The 22,898-nt window shown below is 38.8% G+C and overlaps 1 protein-coding gene and 1 long non-coding RNA gene across 9 annotated transcripts in view; both read left to right on the forward strand.

The window, feature by feature from the left end:
- FRMD5 (FERM domain containing 5) overlaps nucleotides 1–22,898 on the forward strand; it is a 330,792-nt gene that overhangs the window by 169,967 nt on the left and 137,927 nt on the right. The window contains exon 1 of one of the 8 annotated variants that reach the window (XM_032297640.1): nucleotides 1,167–4,752. The exons of the other annotated variants lie outside the window; for them this stretch is intronic. The gene's annotated coding sequence lies outside the window, so the exon portion shown is untranslated. Of the gene's footprint in view, nucleotides 1–1,166; nucleotides 4,753–22,898 lie in introns of those variants that run through there. 8 annotated transcript variants of the gene reach the window in all.
- Nucleotides 18,740–22,898, forward strand: part of LOC116564484 — a 12,419-nt gene continuing 8,260 nt past the window's right edge. The window contains exon 1 of the long non-coding RNA XR_004274921.1: nucleotides 18,740–18,946. This is a non-coding gene — a long non-coding RNA (uncharacterized LOC116564484). The remainder of the gene's footprint in view (nucleotides 18,947–22,898) is intronic.

Below are 22,898 nucleotides of genomic sequence, written 5' to 3' on the forward strand. Positions count from 1 at the left end.
TCATTTCCTTTGCCTACTTTTTAATGGGGTTGTTTGTTTTTTCTTGTAAATTTAAGCTCCTTATAGATACTGGACATTACATCTTTGTCAGTTTGCAAATATTTTCTCCCATTCTGTAGGTTGGTTGTTTACTCTGTTGACAATTTTTTTTTGATATGCAGAAGCACTTAAGTTTAATTAAATTCCATTTGTCAATTTTTGCCTTCATAGCGATTGCTTTTGGCATCTTTGTCATGAAAGCTTTGCTTGTGCCTATATCCAAGATGGTATTGCTTAGGTTGTCTTCCAGGGTTTTCATAGGTTTGGGTTTTACAGTTAAGTCTTCAATCCATCTTGAGTTGATTTTTGCGTATGATGTAAGGAGGGGATCCAGTTTCAATCTTCCGCATATGGCTAGCCAGTTTTCTCAGCACCATTTATTGAATAAGGAGTCTTTTCCCTATTGTTTTGGTCAGCTTTGTTGAAGATCAGATGGTTGTAGATGTATGGCCTTATTTCTGGGCCATTTTGTTCCATTGGTTTATGTGCCTGTTTTAGTAACAGTACTATGCTGTTTTGGGCATTATAGACTTGTAGTAATTATTTTCTAGCCTGTTTGAATTTTCAAATAGCTCTCAAGGGACCTGATCAATAAATATCTGCACCTGTAATCTATAGAGTTGGAACAGAATAATCATTTGATAAAAATGAAGGATGTTCCCATCTTCAGTTTCTGTAACATTCAAGTAATCTTAAGGCAGATGTAAGAATAAGATGATTGGGGAATACCCTGGAAATAGCCACCAAATACTGGAGTACATGAAATAGGACCAAAAGGGACTAACATTGCCATGGACTGAGTATTTATATCCCCTGCAAAATTCATATGTTGAAACCTAATTCTCATTGTGGTGGTATTAGAAGATGGGGGCTTTGCAAGGTGGTTAGGTCATGAGGATAAAACCCCCATGATTGAGATTAATGACCTTATAAGGGGTTGAGGATACCAGATTTCTTCCCTTCCACCATATGAGGACATATCAAGAAGGCACCATCTATGAACCAAGAAGAGGGCCCTTACCAGACATCATGAATGGCTGGCACCTTAATCTTAGATTCTCAGCCTCCAGAATTGTGAGAAATAAATTTATGTTGTTTATAAGCCACCCAGGTTATGGTATTTTGTTTTAGAAGCCCAAATGGACTAAGACAAACATGATTTTGTTTTTATATTTTCATAGATATGATAAGATAACTGTAATATCCAGTTTCGTGTGGCTTTTTTCTCCTCCGTGGAAGAGACGCCCTGGGCAGAACTTTATATTCTTGCACTTTTCAAGGACTTCAGCCTTCATCTACACCACCTGTTCTAATTATTTTTATCAGCCAAGCAGATAGTTGAGTGTGCAGCATCCATCCATGCAGGCAGGTGGGAGCCCAGAGCACTAGGCTCACTAGGGTTGTAGAGCATGTGAGTGTCTAGTCACTCTGCCAGAACTTTTGGCTAGGAGACTCTAACACTCCTTCTGTATCACTTTAGGGCTGCTGCTTCATTTTTTTTTTCCCCTGGTCTCATTTGGAAAACTTGCTTTGGCAACTTCTTGCTGCTGTAATAGAGAATAGATTTCTTCTCCCTATTTAGTTCAGACCATTATTCTCTCTCTTACCTTTTTCAGACTTTGCACTCTTAAGTATCTCGCATCCAGCACTTCGTCTTCCTCCTTTTCATGTAACTTCAAGTGTGAGGGTGACAGAAAGACTGCAGATTTCATGGAGACAGAGTCAAATCATGCAAAACTTTCATCTTCCTCCTCCTTCACCTTCTCTTTTTTGGGGATCATAATGGTATCCACAGTATCACTGAGCTTTGCTACAAGGTGGAGTTGCCTTTGATTATAGTGTTTAACTAGGGAGAGGCAGAAAGTGAAACATAATTGCTTTTTCCTAGCATAAGGTTTGTTTCCATAAAGCTTGGCAATGAATGAAGCTTACAGGAAGCTAGAAGTTTCACTGAGTCAATCCCTGTTTGCCTCCTTCATCCAGGGCTTTGAAGTGAGTAACACATTATGCATTCCCACAAAGTAGTGCAGAATTACAAATCTTGTCAGTAACACTAGATATTTTCAGTTGTACATTATATTGTTGCTCAAGGAAAAGTAAATAAAAAATAAACAAACAGTAGAGGGCAGAATCAGGATTTATAAATGGAGTGGCTTTCTGATGCTGCTTTTAATACTCTCACCCTGGGTATGGGATTTTGTTACGTAAATCTTAGTAGAGCACCAATTTCTCCTCCTTCCCCCACCCCTCATCCCAGTTCAACAAAAATTAGTTTTGTAAAAAATCAGTGTTGTAATGATCACAAATGTTCAGTCTCATTTAGTCAGTCTAAAGTTATGCCAGAAATTCCATTAAGGAAGTACAGATTTACAACATCAGCTGTCAACTTTTTTGTTTATTTCCCATGTTCCAGTCTCTTTGAGAGCATCAGGCTACCAAGGCAGAGAATTCATGATTTGTTTGTTCACGTATTCATTAATTACAAGAAACATTGAGGTAGAGTACAAAAATGAATAAAACATAGTCCATACTCTTAAAGAATTTATAATCCAAGGAGGCTTTTCACTCATTAGTTCTTTGAGTATTTACTGATGATGTTCTTCAGGTGTTCTCACTTGCAGACTGCTGCGGCTATGCATCAGAGTCACCTGTGCAGTTATTAAAAATTAGCATGGCATATGCCCCACCCCAGACCTAACTGAATCGGAATCTCCAAGCATCTGTTCTGTTTTAAAGCCTGACAGGTGATTCTAATGTTATTACTATAGTGTTGAGAAGCAAATTTACTGTGGAAGATAGCGTTTTCATATGTCTGTACCTCAATCCTGTATAACCTTATATTTTAGTTACCATATCAGCATATGTCAGCCTAAGTCTCCATCTCAACCCTGTACAACCTTATATTTTCATTACCATGTTTTCTCTGTCCTGTTCTCTGTTATGTTCTGTTTACTAATCCTAGCCACTAGAATACCTATAGGTTTAACAGCTTTAACACTGAAATTATCCTGGGGCAGGTAAAATCAAGTTGCTTCTGAATGCCAGAGTCAGTTTATTGGTTCAGATATCACCCATTCTCATTCCTATTGTTGCTTTCCTATTGTGACTGTAAGGTCGAAATCCTGCAAAGCTAAGCATGGTTCTGGTTTCTTTTTTCCTTGAAGCAAAAGAATGCAGCAGTTTTATCTAAAGGGCTTTAAAACAGTGAACCAAATGTAAGTTAAATACGGTGGCAGTAGCCATTCCATAAAGGCTACAAGCTTGTTTTAGGAGTGAAGTGGGGACCTTTTTGGCTTGGTGGCAAAATAAAACTGGCATTGTTTTTTCAATTCAACCTGCCTGGTATTTCTATCATAGCTTTGTCGGTTGATCAGTTTCCTTTCTCTATGGCCTCTTATTCATTCCTTCATTGGGAATCGTAATGGGATCCATGGTATCACTGAGCATATTTTTTGAATACCTACTTATGTCAGGCACTATTAAAGCAGTGGATGTAGTGGCAAATAAAATAGAAGTGGTTCAGTCTATTTCTCTGAGTTTTCCTCAGAGAAAATGTCACTTCTTTGTCAGTGTCTTAACAGCCTTCATCCTGTGCTCCTACCCTCTGAGCCCCAGGAGAGAAAAATTACCTGAATACCCACTGTAGTTTAAAGCTTAAACTGATCCAGTAATTCAGATAGTCCCTTGGGGTGAGGTCATAAATGATGGCCGTAGGTGTCTCCTGGTCTCAGTTGCAATGTCCCTCATCCACTTCTGCTGTCATTTATAGCTGAAATATGTGGCTACAGGCTGCTTGCTCAGAGCCCAGTAGCACTCTGGCTACCTGGGCCTCCCCTTGACTTCTTGTTGCACCCCCCTGAGCCTCTGGTGTGTCTGCTGTCCAGTTCACCCCCTTATAATCTCTCAGTGTCCGTGCCTTATGGGAACTATGGGAGCTCAGGAAACCTGAACCTCAGACTGTTCTCTACCAGGCCTGCTAAAACCCTCAGTCACTGTTTCTGTGCTCCATGTTGTGGTAGAGATTGCCTGAGAGCTGATCTTCTCTAGACTCCCAAACATGAAGAAAGAGTGGGCACTTCACCTTTAGTTTTATCCTCACTTGTTTAATAAATCAGCCTGATTTATCTCCAGGCTGAGGAAGTCAGGGCTCCTTTGCTGCACTTCCATCTCCCATAGTCTGGAAGGGCTGGACTTTTTCCTACATTATATCCTTCTCTTGCCATAGACCTAGCATGGCAGTCACAGTTGGATGGAATATCTTCTGTACACTCCCTTTTGTATGGGCTTGTTGACTGATATAGAAAGGGGAAGAAAAGTATTTTGGAAAAGTCTTTAAGATGGCTTTTTGCTTATAAACTACTGTCTTCCTGCATGTCATAGATTATATTTTTCTCCGCTTGTTCTTTCTCCCTTCCTTTTCTATGTGGTATGCAGTACCTCTTATGAGAAGAGTACACATCCTTGCACCACTGATGTTAGGCTTAAATGTGTAACTTTCTTTGGCCAGTGACATGTGAACAGATATATTACATCTGAGCAGAAGTTTTGAAAGTCAGCACAGGTTTCCACCAGCCCTCTTGGTCAATTCCTTCTGCCACTTCTGCCATGAAAGTGGCATGACCAAAATAAGGGCTGCTGCTTCTGCAAAGGTCACAGATTGAGAGTCATGTAACAGAAACCAAGCTGCTCCTGACCTGCATCCAAACCACTGTGGTGAGAAAATTTTGTTCTTATAAACCATGAAGATTTGGGGTTATTTGTTACTACAGCAAAGCTGACTTAATTATTTCAAAATATTCCATGTTTTGTAACAAGAGTAACTAAATATGGAAAATATTCTAACCTTTAGTTTTTTGTGCTGGTTTCTTTGTTTCACAGTATCAGAGCCCTGGTTTCTTTGTTGCACAGTATCACGGCCCTATCTGCAGGCAACTTGCAATTTCCAAGTACAATTTAGTGATTAAAAAAGACCTTTCAGTGATGAAAAAATACTTGTAAGTCCCACTGAAGTACTGCTTTAACTATACATAAGAAATTACTTAAGCTTTGGCTATTCCAAATATATTTAATGCTCATGTTGTAAGATGAGCCTTCTACCCCCAAAAGTAACTGCATTTTATCTTTGAAATTAAGCAGAAAAACAAACAAAAAACTAAAACCCAGTACTGGTGACAAATGTGTAGCGAATTCACTTCTTCATTCTTCGCAAAGACTGAAATCAATTTTCAGGACCATGAAGAGCTAGAAATTCACCTATTTTCAGAGACCTGTTTGTTTTTTGCTCTGAAGAAAGATGTGTGTTTTTTGCTCTGAAGAAAGAAGTGACCATTGTTATAGAAATAAATGCTATGCATACAGCATATCCAGGTGAAAATTAGAAGTTACTAAAGGATAGAAAGTATTATTTTAAGATTGTGACATTGTTGTAGAAATGTAATATAGAGAAGAAGGTACTAACTCTATTCAGTGGCAGGTTAATTCTGGGTTGTGATCCCAGGGTCATGGTCCACAGTTTGTGAACAACCATAGGATCCTTTCTGTCTGTATTTGTGTGGATGCAAGCAGTATAGCTCAGATTCCAATAAACGCCACAGATTCTTCCTGTTATTTTTTATTCCGTTGTATTTTAGAAATTTGTAAGTATGTAATATTTACTGAGTGGTGACTATACCTGCTGTTTATTTACTTATGCCAGAGGCAAGCAAAAAAACTGGTAGACAGTGAAGAAAGAACTGTTGATCCCACAGTGATCATTTTAGCTACATCCATGCACACATGGTAATTGCCATGAGCAGAATAAATTTTGGAAAAAGAAAAATACAGTGGCTTTTTCCTTTAGAAATGGTTAGGATTCTTGTGGATCTGAGTGGTTGGAGTTTCCCTGCTGATACAGTTTATTTGTGTTTTGTATACAGAAATGCCCACCATTTTCTGTTTGAGAAAATCATTTCATCATGCTCAAACCATGGGTTTGCTAAGAAAAAATAACAGTTCTAACTTCAGATATTTTATTGTGATAGGATTTGCAACTGAATCTGATAACAGATTCATAGTTCAGTTCTGTCAAGTAAATAAATAATAAGTTGTTAAGAAAAGCAACAATGTAAGACATAATCACTTTTAAAGTAATTGTTCATGTGTTATAAAAATGAAAAGGAAAAGAAACTAGAAAGAACATGAGAAATACAGTAATAGATAATCTCCTATATTTTAATACAGTCAAATGCTATTTTAATTTGTAGAATAGGTATGACAAAAGTGGATAATAAGTGGAACATTTTACTTAAGACAAAATATACTGAATGAAATTTGTTTCTTTCAGGAAAGAAAGAGAGGCCAGGCGTAGTGGCCCACACCTGTAATCCCAGCACTTTGGGAGGCCAAGGCAGGTAGATCACTTGAGGTCAATAGTTTGAGATCAGCCTGGCCAACATGAGGAAACGCTGTCTCTACTAAAAATACAAAAAAAAAAAAAAAAAAAAAAAAAATCAGCCAGGCTTGGTGGTGGGCGCCTGTGTTCCCAACTACTCAGGAGGCTGAGACATAAAAATCACTTGAACCCAGGAGGCAGAGGTTGCAGTGAGCCAAGATGATGCCACTAAACTCTAGCCTGGGTGGACAGAGGGAGACTCTACACCTCCCCGTCCCCCCCCGACCCGGCTGCCCCAAAAAAAAAAAAAAAAGAAAGAAAGAAATTAAGGATGGAGGAAGGAAAGAAGGAAATTAGGCTGGCCATAATTTCCAGAGCCAGTATAAGAAAAATGAGTGAGAAAAGGTGTGATTTTCTGGATCGGGTTTCAGAACTTACCCTGTTTAGCAAAGAAAATTGTGTGTTGCCGATTCCTAGAAAGGAAGTAAGTGAGCAGCCACCAAGCCCAGCTCTCAAGATTGGTAGGCTGCTCACCTGCCATTCATTGGGCAGCTATATCTGTTTGCTTTCTGTATACCAGTCATATTTAATACCCCCATTTTCTTAACACTCCCAGGTCTGGGTAATTCTTCCACAGATCTTACTATACCAAATTTTATTCCAAAGCCAACCATATTTCATATTTATACTTAGAATACTAATTAAATCCTGAGTTACCATTTAATGCATAGAGTACCCTAATAATCTGAAAAATGAATGCTTGCTTCTGATTTTGACTTAGATGTTCCTATACTTTGGCAGACAGCATAGATAGCTATAATACATATGGTTACCTATATGTGTGTTTATGTTACCCTATGCATCACTTTTGTTTGCTAGAATGTCCTTCTTCTCAATTTCTGACTTCTTTTAATGTCCATTTAAATGGAATTTCCTCTAGGAAGCCTCCATTCACTCTCTCTTGGCCCCAAGCTAGAAGTTACCTCTTCCCATCTCTACATTCCAATGGCATTTAATTATTTTTATAGGGCGTTTTAATGATATTTTGTTCTATATTATAGTTAATTGTATATATTCGTATCCCCCCCTAATAATGATGATGGTGACAGCAGCTACCATATGTTGAGAAGTTTCCGTTGGCCAGCCACTGGACTAAACTCTTCATTCCTCACAATATCACTGTGAGTTAAGTAGTATTACTCCACTTGTACAAACGAGGAAGTTGAAGCTGAAAGAGCTTGAGCTAGGTGGGCCAAGTTCATACAGCTAGTTGTGGTAAAGTTGAGATTTAAAACCAAATCTGTTATTCTCCAGATATCATACCTATAACCATTCTTCTGTTATTCATTTATGAATTTACTAAGGATGTAGGTTGAGGGTAAATGAAGGAACTCACTTTTACTGAATGTATAATCAGTGTCTGACACTTGACAAAGAACTTTCAGGTATTTTATCATATGAAGTAGATGTTTTTATTTTTTCAGATGAGAAAACCTATGTTCACTATAAACAAAGATAAAAAGAAAAATAATAGACTTTGAGACTATTTTATATAACTGGTAAAGAATGTGTTTCTAAAATTCCACAACTCAAAAACTGGACCAATTTTCCAATTTTAGAAATGATCAAAATAAATGAACAGAAAGTTTACTTCAGGGTAATCTATAATAGGCAAAAACATATGAAACGGTAACTCAACCTCATTAGTAATTAGGGAAACATAAGTTAGAAGAGGAGATATCATTTCATACCTGTAATGTTGGCAAAAACTAAAATGCCTGACATCCAGTTTTGGTAAATGAGAATGCACCTACAATGCACAATGCTAGGTACGAAAGAAAATGGTATGCCACTCTGGAGAACACCCTGGTAATGCAAAGGTTATCATACCCTGTGACCCAGTAATTCCACTTCTTAATGTGTGTCTTAAAGAAATTCTCCCAGGAGACATGTTTAGTGCCAATATTATGAGGGGGTGGACAAATTCTGATTTTCAAACAGTCAAAAATCATAGGGAGTTAAAACAAATTATCTGCCACATATCTGCTGTTTATTTGCTATACTTTTCTCTATGATTAAAATGTTAATAATGTAAAACAAAAGATGAAACAAAGTAAACCTAGATTCCAACTGTCCAACTGTGTCTTGCACATTGTAACACTTAACAAATGTTTATTGAAATTTCCTTTGTGTTCACAATGGTAATAGCAGTCACAATTTACTGAGTGCTTCTTATTGCTAGGTGCTACATATACTTCCATATCCTTCACATCCAACAACCTTACAAGGCAGGTCTTGTTAGATCAGCTACTAGATGAGAACCAGGAAGGTAAATAAAGTATATCTTCTTTCTTGATATCATACTGATTCTCAGAAATTCAGAAAGTATTGCCTTTGTGTCCTGAAAGCATTAATGTTCCACAATTTACAATCAGTTAATAACCTGAGCTCTGAAAATGATCCATTTTAATATAGTAAAAACTGACTTTCAAATACTGTAAATTTTATGTTATTAAAGACTTTCATGTTTGCCAATTCTCCTTGTAATTTTATTTTTAGACTACTGGAGGGATTACCAGTGGGCATGTGTGTGGACTGCAAACAAGTCCAATTTACTTTAAAAGAGGCTTTAAAAATACACTTTACAGTTTTAAAGTCTAGACGTTGAAGTTGAGAGGAGCTTATTTCTTTAAATGAAATAGATGGAAAGGTTTTGTACTAAAACAGCCTCTTTCCCACAAAGAAAGTTCTGTATTGCAAAGCTCAAGGTGCTCTGTAATGGTCTGCCTGTTGCCTCCTCCCTGTTTTCTGTCCACAGCCCTTGGCTTTCTCGTCTGGCCTCTGAGCCTTTGTACATGAAATTTCCTCTGAGTAAAATGTTTTTTCAACATTATAGCTTAGGACTCCTTTGTCAGGCTATAACTGTTACTGCCTCCCTTGCAAACAATTCCTGAGACAACCTCCAGATGGGAGATACTGGGGGACCTGGGGAAATTTAGGGGAGATAGAGGTGTCTTTGGGTATCATCTAGATGGTAGCTACATTTAGGAGGCAGGAATGTCTCTTGTAAACCCCTGACCTCAACCGAGGAGTGTACGTAATTGGTGAGGCTCAAAGATTAGGGCTTTTTGTGTCCCTCCACCCCTATATTTGCATTAATACATATGTAACAGATAAGCTACAGGACCTCTGAGCTCTTCTCACCCATCTTTCCAACATTTCTTCTCCTTAAAATTTGCCCCATTACTTTTTTCAAAACTATGTTCCTGAAGCTTAACCTCCAGGGTCATTTTTCTGATCTCCCTGAGGCCATCCTGTAACAAACGTATATAACCCAGAACTTTGTAACATTAATCTGACTATATGAAAAATGCTATGCAGCTGTGGAAATACTGTTAGACCACTCAGATGATCTAGAGTCAGGGCTGGCTCTTCCATTTCACATGTATCCCTGAGCAAGTCTTCCTTCCTCTCCCTTAGAAGAAAAGTAAGCTCATTGAAATCCTGAAGCAAGCCTACCCTGGCCCACAAAATATGATTGTTAAATTTTTGGTAATCTTGTGAGCTTTTTTTCTTTCTTTAAAAATTATTTAAGTATAAGAATATTCATGATTACCTGCCCTCCCCGCCTTTTTTTTTTTTTTTTTTTTTTTTTTTTTTGGGAAACAGAGTCTTGCTTTGTTGCCCAGGCCCAGGCTGGAGTACAGTGGTATAATCTCAGCTCACTGCAACCTCTGCCTCCCAGGTTCAAGCTATTCTCCTGCGTTGGCCTCCCGAGTAGCTGAGATTATAGGTACATACCACCAAGCCCAACTAATTGTTGTTGGTGGTGGTTTTTTTTTTTTTTTTTTTTTTTGTTTTGTTTTTTTTTTTTAGTAGAGATGGGGTTTCATCATGTTGGCCAGGCTGGTCTCAAACTCCTGGTCTCAGGTGATCTCTGCACCTCAGCCTGCCAAAGTGCTGGATTACAGGGATGAGCCATTGCACCCAGCCGCCTGCTCTTTTTTTTTATTTTTAAAAATTTTTTAATTTTTTTATGTTGGCCGGGCGCGGTGGCTCAAGCCTGTAATCCCAGCACTTTGGGAGGCCGAGGTGGGTGGATCATGAGGTCAAGAGATCGAGACCATCCTGGTCAACATGGTGAAACCCCGTCTCTACTAAAATTACAAAAAATTAGCTGGGCATGGTGGCGTGTGCCTGTAATCCCAGCTACTCAGGAGGCTGAGGCAGGAGAATTGCCTGAACCCAGGAGGCGGAGGTTGCGGTGAGCCGAGATCGCGCCATTGCACTCCAGCCTGGGTAACAAGAGCAAAACTCCATCTCAAAAAAAAAAAAAAAAATTTTTATGTTAAAATATACATAACATAAACTTTATAATTTTAGCTGTGTTTAAGTACATACACATGATCATGAAGCCATCACTGTTATCCATCTTCAGAGCTTTTTAATTATCCCAAATGGAAACTACTATTCCCTCTTCACAGACGCCAAGTAACCACTCTTCTACTTTCTGTCCCTGTGAATTTAACTACTGTGTGCACCTCATATAAGTGGATATTATTCAATATTTTTCCTTTCGTGTCTGGCTTATTTAACTTGGCATAATGTTTCCAAGGTTCATCTATCTTGTAGCATGTACTAGAATTTTATTCCTTTTAAGGCTAAATACTATTCCATTGTGTGTATATACTACATTTTGTTTATTCATTGATGGATATTTGGGCTGTTTCTACCGTTTGGCTATTATGAATAATGCTTCTATAAACATTGGTGTACAAATACCTGTTCGAATGTCAGTTTTCAATTCTTTTGAATATATACCTAGAAGTAGAATTGCTGGATCACATGGTAATTCCATGTTTAATTTTTGAGGAGTGACCATACCATTTTACATAGCAGCTGTACCATTTTTCATTCCTACCAACAATGTATAGGAGTTCCAGTTTCTCCACATCTTCAGCAACATTTATTATTCTTTTTCTTTTTTTAATAATAGCCATCCTAGTAGATGCAAAGTAGTAATTCATTGTGGTTTTGGTTTGCATTTCCCTAATGATTGGTAATGTTGATCATCATTTCATGTGCTCGCTGGCTGGCAATTTGTATATCTTCTTTGGAAAAATGTTCAAGCTCTTCACCTATTTTAAAAATATAGTTGTTTGGCTTTTTGCGTTGTTGTTGAGTTGTAGGTGTTCCTTATGTGACATATATATGAATCCCTTATCAGATATATGCATTGCAAATCCTTCCATGATATGAATTAGTTACCTTTTGTGAACTGGTTTTAAAGCACAGAAATTATTAAAAATTAAACTGGCCGGGCGCGGTGGCTCAAGCCTGTAATCCCAGCACTTTGGGAGGCCGAGGCGGGTGGATCACGAGGTCAAGAGATCGAGACCATCCTGGTCAACATGGTGAAACTCCGTCTCTACTAAAAATACAAAAAATTAGCTGGGCATGGTGGCGCGTGCCTGTAATCCCAGCTACTCAGGAGGCTGAGGCAGGAGAATTGCCTGAACCCAGGAGGCGGAGGTTGCGGTGAGCCGAGATCGCACCATTGCACTCCAGCCTGGGTAACAAGAGCGAAACTCCGTCTCAAAAAAAAAAAAATAATAATTAAACTATATAAACTAAAAACTTACATATATATGTATATTTGAGACAGGGTCTTGCCCAGGCTGGAGTGCAGTGTTGCAATCTCGGCTCACTGCAACCTCTGCCTCCTAGGCTTAGGCAATCCTCCCATCTTAGCCTCCTGAGTAGCTGGGACCACAGATGTGTACCATTATATCTGGCTAATTTTTGTTTTTTTTTTTTTTTTTGTAGATACTGGGTTTAGCCATGTTGCTCAGGCTGATCTCAAACTCCCAGACTCAAGCGAGCTGCCTGCCTTGGCCTCCTAAAGTGCTGGGATTATAGACATGAACCACTGCACCAGGCCAACACAGTTATATTAAAAACAAAATAAATACTCAAAGCTAATCATTTTATCGTTATCTATGCTCTTCAGGTATTTACATCTATTATATCTAAATGATGGAAATACTATGTAATGGTGTACCACTGTGCGTTTTTTCCCCAACTCTGAATTCAGTGATTTCATGTTGATAGCTTGAAATTACCTGTGATAGAAGTACTTACGCCACTGAAATCAACAAACACTACAAATTAGGGCTTGATTTATTGTTTTGTTGATTGTCTAGACTCAAGAACGTGATGAAGAAAATGTCAATAATTCATTGTCTATAGCTATTACTTGTGAATAGCACAAAAAATTGAGAAATATTCTTCCAGTATTAGAAAATTATTCATTGATTTAGCAAAGAAAGTCACTCATACCACTGATAAATTAATAAAGTTCCAACATACAGCTTTTTGCTTTACTTTTGTCTTAGTTGTTAAAAAAACTATTCATACATTCATGGTGACCCACATTTGAAGAGCTAGTTTTTAAAAATTTATAAACTACTGAGTAAGCATCCTAGGAGCAGGGACTCTGTCTTGTTCATCACTGTAAATCTGGCACCTAGAAAAGTGCCTAGCTGTTCAACAGATGAAGATATATAACTTCTCAGTGTCTCAATTTCTCATCTGTAAATTGAAGACAATAGACCTAAGCTCCTGCAATACTGGGGTGAGCGAAGAGCAAACGTGGTAACAAAGCCGAAAGCACTTTATGAACAAACAGCATTAAGCAAATGTAAGCTGATCTTATTAAGATATATTATGATATAGTGAGCCAAGATTGCACCACTGCATGCCATCCTGGACAACAGAGCAAAACCCTGTCTCAAAAAAAGGAAAAAAATGATATATTTTTATATTATAACATATATTGAATGTATTTATATGTTGGTTTCTTAAAGGACTCTAAGAGAGGTAACGATTTGTATATAATTTCTTTCATTCAAAGAAAACATAAATTTGTTTAATTTCTTTGTAAATAAATATTTTGCAGTCTCATTTGCCTGGTTCAGTGCTAGCTGTTCTGGAAAATACTACTCAAAAGATGCATATTTGCTCATAATGATAACAAATACCACATTTAGAGAATAGAAAAAATTAAGTGGCAAATGCTTGGCATTAGACACTGTGCCAAGGATTTTAGTGCTTCGTTTCTTTTTTTTTTTTTTTTTTTTGGAGTGCAATGGTGCAATCTTGGCCCACTGCAACCTCTGCCTCCTGGGTTCAGGCAATTCTCCTGCATCAGCCTCCCAAGTCCCTGGGATTACAGGCACCCACCACCATGCCCAGCTAATTTTTTTGTATTTTTAGTGGATACAGGGTTTCACAATGTAGGCCAGGCTGGTCTCGAACTTCTCAGCTCAGATGATCCACCCACCTCGGCCTCCTAAAGTGTTGGGATTACAGGCATGAGCCACCGTGCCCAGCTCCCCCCTTTTTTTTCTTAATAGGATACCAAAGATATTTTGACTAGCCTTTCTGATTATTAAAACATTCTTCTTTGAATGCCTTTAAAATACCACAGATATTCTTTTCCAGGGCATCTTGGATGGTGGTAGATCATCATCAGTAAGCATTTAATAGATGGTTACTGTGTGTATTAGCTGTGCTAATAAAAATATCAACTCTAGAATTTACAAAATTGGGTGAAATATGGTCTGCTTAAAATAAATAGGCAATCATAAATGCATTAGAAATATATACCCACATTGGCCGGGCATGGTGGCTCACACCTGTAAATCCCAGAACTTTGGGAGGCCGAGATGGGTGGATCATCTGAGGTCAGGAGTTGGAGACCTGTCTGGCTAACATGGCAAAACTCCGCCTCTACTAAAAATACAAAAATTAGCCGAGTACAGTGGCGCTTGCCTATAGTCCCAGCTACTTAGGAGGCTGAGGCAGGAGAATCGCTTACACCTGGGAAGCAGAGGTTGCAGTGAGCTGAGATCACGCTGCTGCACTCTAGTCTGTGTAGTGGAATGAGACTCCATCTCAAAAAAGAAGAAAAGAGAAAAAAAAAATGTATATATATATACCTACATCAACTGTTAATATCTCTTTTAGCTATCTTAATATGCCAAAAATTATTTCTCTGGAAATCAGCGGCCTATGTCAATAAGACCAAAACAGGGAAGACAAGGAGACAATGCTGGCTTGGGATTTACAGGGCAAAAATCCCTATTTGACTAGATGAGAAGAAATAATAGAAAAAGAAAGGATTAGGGCTGTGGAAGTCAGGGCCTTTTCCTCCTGCCCTGTACACTTTGTCTCACTCCTTGAGTCAGACTAGAATTCTTAGGGGTGCAGCCACAGTCCTGTGCCTGTGGACTTTGCATTAAACAAGTGAATAGATTGAGAACTTAGTGACAGGACATTTTAATGATTATGTCCCACAGTGATATTTATTTTCAGTGTTCTATTTGCAGAGGCCCCTATCAGATTTCCTTACTGAGAATTAATTACTCACGTGCCCAAACTTAATCAAATTTTCCTCATCACTTTATGCAGACAGCCATTAAGAGTAGCTCCACACTTCACTAAAGGAGTTACTCCTCCCTTGTTATAATACCTAAATTCAGCTGAGGCATGAAACAAACAGATTGGTGTATAATGCTTAACTGTTCCTTTGAGGAAAAAGTGATCTTTTCTGTTTGTATATTCTATTTATATTAACTTTTGTCAAAAGTGCCTTTTGAAGTTTATTTCCATAAAGTCACAGAGTCTAATCCCTTGATCTAAACCATATTAAAGACTTTGATGCCAGCCTGTGCTTTGAACAAATATTTCAAATAGATAACATTAACTTAAATAATCCTGCTGCCTGACATACTCTCAGATAAAATATTGATTTAAATGCTAATATAGATGTACAGAGTTCTACTTTCTCTTTCCTTATAAGCGGAAATGGATGAACATTTAGCCTTTCCTAGACAGTGGGATTTGGGCTAATAAAAAAATTAGCCCTTGTGCAGTGGGACTGTAGCAGGGTTTGAAAGTCATGTTTAACTTCGTTGGGGAGTCATGCTATTAGATCAGTGACTTGCCCAAAATCAACTCAATACATGACAATAGATTTATGAGTGTACTGTGTTTAAAATCCTTAGTGACTAATATACTAAATAAATACTGAAATGTAATCATGATAATAAAAAGTAGAATTTGAAAGGCCTTAACCATTTACAAAATACTGACAGATACATGATTTCATTTGATCTAAAAAATTCAGAGGCTGGGTGCCGTGGTTCATGTCTGTAATCTCAGGACTTTGGGAGGCTGATGTGAATGGATCATTTGAGCCCAGGAGTTCAAGACAAGCCTGGCAACATGGTAAAACCATTTCTACAAAAAATTAGCGCAGTGTGGTGGTATGAATCTGTAGTCTTAGCTACTTGGGAGGCTGATCACTGCATTCCAACCTGGACAACACAGTGAGACCCTGGCTCAAAAAAAACAAAAGAATTATGTGAACTACAGCAAGTATTAGTATCTCTTATTATCTAGGGCCACTCTATTTATAAAATTCTAATAGCTAGACTTGAACTCGTCTTCATTTTTTTTTTTTGAGGTGGTGTCTCACTATTTTGCCCAGGCTGCAGTACATTGATGCAGTCTCTGCTCATTGCAACATCCCTCTCCCGGATTCAAGCAGTTCTTCTGCCTCAGCCTCCCAAGTATCTGATACATGCCAACAGGCCAGCTAAGTGTTTGTATTGCTGACCTCAGCTGATTCATCCACCTCAGTCTCCCAAAATACTGGGATTACAGGGATTATGGCCTGTTTCAGGATATAATGAAGAAACACATTATCTGTATGTACAAATATTAACTACATTATAAGGATTCTGATGGTTTCTTAGTAAAACTTCAGCGGTATAACATAATTCCTGTGATTGCTCAGTTCTGTTGGTCTAATATTGTAAGTAGTTTTGGTGGGTTTTGGTCAGATCTTTCTGACCAGATCTGCCACATTTTGTCTCCACTCTGGGTTTGCAGATGTTGCTGTTTAATTAGATTGCTCTGTAGAGGATGACAGAACCAGGAGGTTCATTAGCATAGCTGATAAGTGGCTGGGTTTTGAAGCAAGAGATAATGCTTCTTTGGGTCGTGGGAAGGTGAGGTATTAGTCTTTTTTATTAGACATTATCTGTAAACAGTGAACTTCTCCACCTCTAGGCACTCCCTATATATGAATATTGTATTCTGAACCTTACTCTGTACTCTAGCAAGATAATAAGTATAATGCACATATAAGTCAATCTTTCATTTACTTAAAAGAATAATCCTGTAGTAAAGAAAGAAATGACAACTACTCTGATTCTTGAATACTGGGCAAAGACAAGCCATCCGTAATGGCATAGTCCTTCAATATGACGTAAGCTTTCTCATTCAATGAATGTTTTCCCCTAGTAACTCTTCGGGCTGGCAAACCATGAACGAAAGCGTGTGGACTTGGCAGCCCAACCCTGAATTTTTTGTCTCAAAAATTATTGCAATTTCTGCACCAGAGCTCCAAATGACATTTGTCTGGACAAAGACTTTTCTAAAACTAAAAAGAATGACCTTATTTCACTTAGTGAAATGAGATGTACTCTTAAATAGAATCCATTTTGAATAGTTTGTCTTAGGGCAACACTGTCAAAAAAGATATATTTCATATTCTTCCCATTATCAGAGGAAAATATACTCTTAAAATAGCTTCAGGGCCAGGCATGGTTGCCCACACCTATAATTCCAGCACTTTGGGAGGCCAAGACAGAAGAGTCGCTTGAGACCAGGAGGTTGAGACCCATATGGGCAACATAATGAGACACTATCTCTACAAAAAGTAAAATGTATGGTGGTGCTTGCCTGTAGTCCTAGCAACTCAGAAGTTTGAGGCAGGAGGATCACTTAAGCCCAGGAATTCAAGGCTGCAGTGAGTTATGATGACACCATTATACCCCAGCCTCGGCAATAGAATGAGACCGTTTTGAAAAACAAAAGAAACAAAAACCGTTTCAGTAAGACTTGCGACTTGCTTGGGTCTCATAGTACCGTTTAAAAACTCCTAGTCCTAAGTGGTGATTTGGCACAAGATTAGGCATATTTTTTTCTTTTCCTTTTGAAGTGAAAAACAGAGATCACATATGATTGAATATAGTACTATGGTTTTTACTGATACTTAATAAACAATACCCACCTTCTTTTCCTCTTGTGCTTTCATCCCTAGGAAACCTATGCTTTTCAAGGTTAACCAAGTTTTTAATTGACAAAGCATGTAATCAGCAACTTACACATGCCTGATGTGTTTGTTTAGCTAATGGTTATATAGTTTTCAGGATATCTCAGGCACTGTTAAATTATTTAATCCTCCTAACAACTCTTAAGGTAGGTGTTCTTATTATACCCATTTTAATGGGATATAGAGAGGTTAAGCACTTAGTCTGACATCTCTTAGGTAAAAAGTAGGGGGCTGAGACTTGAACCAAGAAAGTTTGGCCCGAGTCCTTACACTTAACCTCTCTTGTATACTGCTTTTCTTTGGGTGAATACCAGCGTTAGATAAGCTTGCACAGGAAGACCCCTTTCCTCAGACTTGTTTCCCCACTCATCACAGCAGCAGAGTATTTTGTGACTTAGACCCCCTGTCACGCCAGTCTCTGTCCTAACCTTGTTCCAGTTAGGCTAATGTTGAACAAGTGATGAAAGGATTGGTTGAACTGACGCTGAGATTGTCTCTGTTGAAAGTGTCTCCAAACACTTGCATCATTCCTCTTCCTCCTCATCTATTTCTTTTCATTCCTCCAACTTTCCTTATAGGGTCTCCCCAATGAAATTAAGAAAATGTTGAGGATAATTGAAACTTAATATGAAATTAATGTCATAGCTGGGAAAGAAATCCTCATTCAGCCACCAAAGTTAGAGAATGAACCATAGGAGAGATTGTTCTTTACAACCAAGCTGGAATTCTGAATGTATTTTTCAAAGGAAACATTTTTATATGTAATAGTTTTTATTACTTACTTGTTTTCAGAATAGTAAAGGTTTACACTTTCCTTATTTGTTGACTCATTCAATCATTTACTCAGGAACCTTTTAAAGAACACCATGTGCAAGATACTATACCAGGCACCAGGGATACAAATCACCACCAAGGTTAAGTCCATGGCTTCACTTAGCCATTATTAATATCATTGAATCGGTAAGAAAATACTCATTAATTTCTAAGTACCTAAGTTACTAAAGAACTTTGGAAATAAACCTTTTGTGTAACTTAGGGACTTAACCTCAAACTCTTGGGCTCAAGCGAGCCTGAGATGACAGGGGCATACCACCATGCCCAGCTAATTTTTTTGAAATGTTTTTGTAGAGACAGGGTCTTCCTGTGTTGCTCAGGTAAGTCTTAAACTCCTGGCCTCAAGCAGTCATCCTGCCTCAGCTTCTCAAAGTGCTGGAACAAAATACTGACTTTTAGAAATCAGTGTGTGCTTTTCATAATGAGAATCTACTTTTTAAGATACTGTAGGCCAGGTGCAGTGGCTCACATCTGTAATCCCAGCACTTTGGGAGGCCAAGGCAGGTGGATCACCTGAGGTCAGGAGTTTGAGACCAGCCTTGCCAACATGGTGAAACCCTGTCTCTACTAAAAATACAAAATTAGCTGGGCATGGTGGTGCATGCCTGTAGTCACAGCTACTTGGGAGGCTGAGGCAGGAGAATCATTTGAACCCGGGAGGCAGAGGTTGCAGTGAGCCGAGACTGTGCCATTGCCCTCCAGTCTGGGCAACAAGAGTGAAACTCCATCTCGGGGAAAAAAAAAGATACAATAACTTGCCAGTAACCAACAGTGTTTTAGGTAAACCCAAAAGATTGTTAAACCCAGATTAGACTTATGTACCCAGCAAGTGTACCCCCTATTAATTGAGATCAGTGAATAACATTAGTAGTCATATCCTGTAATTTTGACCCCCCCCCCAACACTTCTCAAAATTATATCTGTTCAGTGCAGATGTTTAGGAAGTTAGTCACCAGTTTTGAAAGAGGCATACCAAAATATATTATGTTTTTCTTTCATCTATGAATAGTTAGCCTTATTTAATTTGGTAGGGGAACTTTATCATTTAATGCTGTATTCTGGTATAGACTTGAAATGGCTAAATATACTTAAGTTTTAAGAAGGCTTTAACTAAATGTGATTAGGTGTGTAGTTTTGCAAAGCCTAGAGATGTCAAAAGAATATCTGCAGAGTGTTTAGGAAGGTTTAGAGTCTCTGTGATAGGAAGACTGGAAATGTCATTTATTCAGTGGTGCACTTACAGTCAACCCTCTCTATCCGCAGGCCATTTCACTTGTCTTCAGGATATCCTTGCCTGGGAAACAAAATGTGAGCAAGCAGTGACCCTTTTAGGAGCCTAGGATTTCTTAGGGGGGTTTATTAATTACTTTTATCAATATTTGTCTTTAACTATTGAAGCCTTAAAATGAAGAGTCTTTAGAAACTTGCACATAGCAGTGAAAGTGAACTGATGGTGAGTTCAGGAAGGAAAAAGAAGAGGCAAACAGTAAAGACAGATGGATGCCCACAAATATGAACCGAATAACTCATCTGTTCCCTCTTTAACCTTTGCACTTGAAACCTCTGATTTCTGATCCCACCAAAAGTCTAGTGAAAAATGCCCCTCGGTGTCCCACTGGCATTTTTCTCAAGCCCCATCCTTTTTGACCTCTGGGTAGCATTTTCTCTTGTGACCTCCTGCGCCCTCTTGAGCCTCTTTCTTGCTTTGTGACAGTCTTCTAATTCTCAGATTACTGCTCTGATGATTCCTTTTTTGCTGGCGTCATCTGGGTCTTTTTCTTGTCCTAAATGCAAGTATTCCCTGAGGTTCTGCCCTTTGTCCTTCTCTTTCCTCCTCTACTGTCTCCCTTGGTGATCTCATCTACTTTCATGATGTCACCTCATTTGTATATAGAATAGTCTCACATCTCTAGCTTCAACAATCCAGACCTCTCCCCAGGGCTTTAGTCCCACATTTCCAAAGGCCTGTCAGGTAGCTTCATTAGTACCTCAGTATGTCCAGAACCACGCATCATCTGTCAGCCTTCTTCTATTTCTCTCCTGGGCATCTGTTCTTGAATGACATCAGCATTCTCCAAGTCACCTTTGACTCTTCCCACTCAGTGATCCCCACAACAGTTAGTTGCTTGGACCTGTTGATTTATATCCTAAACATCAGTTGGCTCTGTCGCTAAATTCCCATTGCTACAAAGTTCACTGCTACCGTACTAATCTCTCCGGAGAGCAATTCTTGTCTTCAGTTCTGTACTTAAAACTTTCAAGGATGTAAAGTGTTAGAAAGGAAGAAAGGGAGGGAGGAAGAAGAGAAAAAGGAAGGGAAAAGAAAAGAAGCCTCCTCAGCTGGGTAGCCAAGTCCCTAACCTTCTTTCCTTTTTTCTTTAATCCGCCAAGCAGAAGCAACATACCCACTGCCACTAGCTAAATGTTCTCTTTCTTCTAAATGTATCTGTATCTCTTTTTCACCTGCATTCCAGTTATTAGTGTTCATATTTTATCTCTAGTATTAGAGATCATGGATTCTCATCTTGTTCACCCTGGTACCCTCACCTTGCCCAGTGCTACTATCCTTTAATACGTGGTAGGTACACACTGAAGCATTTTTTTTTAACATTGAGTAATGAAGTTTGAACAACTCCTGCCCACAGTTAGAGTTGCTTTGCCCAGCATAAAAGCTTTAAGGAAGAGTTCCCTGTTGTATTCATGTTTGTTTGACTTCCCTTCTATTTTGTGTGTTTCAAATAATTCATTCCATTATCAAGAATCTCATTTCTAGGTCTGGTTTAGAGAAGAGGTTCTTGAGGCTGGGCATGGTAGTTCACGCCTGTAATCCCAGCACTTTGGGAGGCCAAGGGAGGTGGATGACTTGAGGTCAGGAGTTTGATACCAGCCTGGCCAACATGGTGAAACTCTGTCTCTATTAAAAATATAAAAATTAGCCAGGCGCTCATTAGCCAGCTACTCAGGAGGCTGAAGCAGGAAAATGGCTTGAACTCAGGAGATGGAGATTGCAGTGAGCTGAGATCATGCGACTGCACTACACCCTCAGTGACAGAGTGAGACTGTTTATTTAAAAGGAAAAGAAAAAATAGAGAAGAGGTTCTTGGAAGGCTTCATTTCTGAGGTCAGTCATCACTGTAATCTTAGCTTCTGGTAACTGATTGTTCTGGGGTACCTCACTGTATTCCATAACCACTTGGGTTTCTGCTGTGTGTAAAGCAGAGACAGAAGGCAACTTACTGTCCTCTTGAGTATTTCTAGTAATTCATAGCCAAGCCATCCATGGCAGAAAGTTCCCTCAGCAGAACAGATGCAGCCATTCCAGAGATGGAATCTGCCCTCAGTAATAGCCTGATCAATCTTAGTGGATAATTCCCTTATGAATAGAAATGATTCTTTATGGCCAATATAATGTAGGAGTTGGATAATAAAAATTTCAAAATCCGTTTGAAGGTTAGGGTATGCTGTTAGGGAAGAGTAGCCTCTGTGTTCTGTCTAACATACTCAGGTTCCAAAAGATGCGCTATAGATCTACAGTGTTTACTCCTGGGCAGAATTCTTATTTGATTTTCTGTCTCCTTTCTTAATTTTATAAACAGAGTTGGACAGCCAAACAGGGAACTTAAAAGCAATAAATATTACCTTCTCCCCTTAACCCTGGGTCCAGGAACAAACTCTTAGCAGCCTGTACTCTTGGCATTTCCTCTTAGTACCTAGAAGTACGTAGCAGTCCCAAAGCCCCCAGGAAAGCAATGCCTCAAAAAACTCCATAAAAGTAGTTTTTTTTTTTTTTAAACAGAGTCTGAGTCTGTCACTTAGGCAAGAGTACGGTGGCACAATCACAGCTCACTGCAGCCTTGACTTTCCAGGCTCAAGTAATCCTCCTACCTCAGCCAGCCGAGTAGCTGGGACTACAGGTGTATGCCACCATGCCTAGCTAATTTTTTGTATTTGTAGAGGCAGAGTCTCTCCTTGTTACCCATGCTGGTCTCAGACTCCTGGGATGAAGCATGGCCTCCTGCCATGGCCTCCCAAAGTGCTTGGATTATAGGCATGAGACACCACACCCGGCCAGATTTTATTTTAAAAATGTACAGAAAGACAAATATCTTTTGCATCTTTAAGATTTCTTTGTCACTCCTGCAAAGGTTCCCCCCAGCCAAGTTTAGTGATAGATGCATTGAGCAAGTCTTATTCCCTTTCTGACTTATTATCAGTCATATGTGCTACTGTGACCCATCCCTTAGAAAGCTGGGTAAAGAAGAGATAGTGTGAGCTGAGGCAGTACATTAGTGATTTGTTCATTCATTATTTATTTCCTTATTTTTATTCGTTCAACATTTATTATTTACTACTTGCTAGAAACTGAGATTTGATGATGGGACAGACATGGTTCCTGTCCTCAGGAAGCTAATTTTTAATAGAGGAGCTCTACAAGTTTAATGCTATGATTTTCTTTCTTTCTTTCTTTCT

This window comes from Sapajus apella, unplaced genomic scaffold (genome assembly GCF_009761245.1).
Source record: "Sapajus apella isolate SASKATOON/1434 unplaced genomic scaffold, GSC_monkey_1.0 scaffold37, whole genome shotgun sequence".
NCBI classification, from domain to species: Eukaryota; Metazoa; Chordata; class Mammalia; order Primates; family Cebidae; genus Sapajus; species Sapajus apella.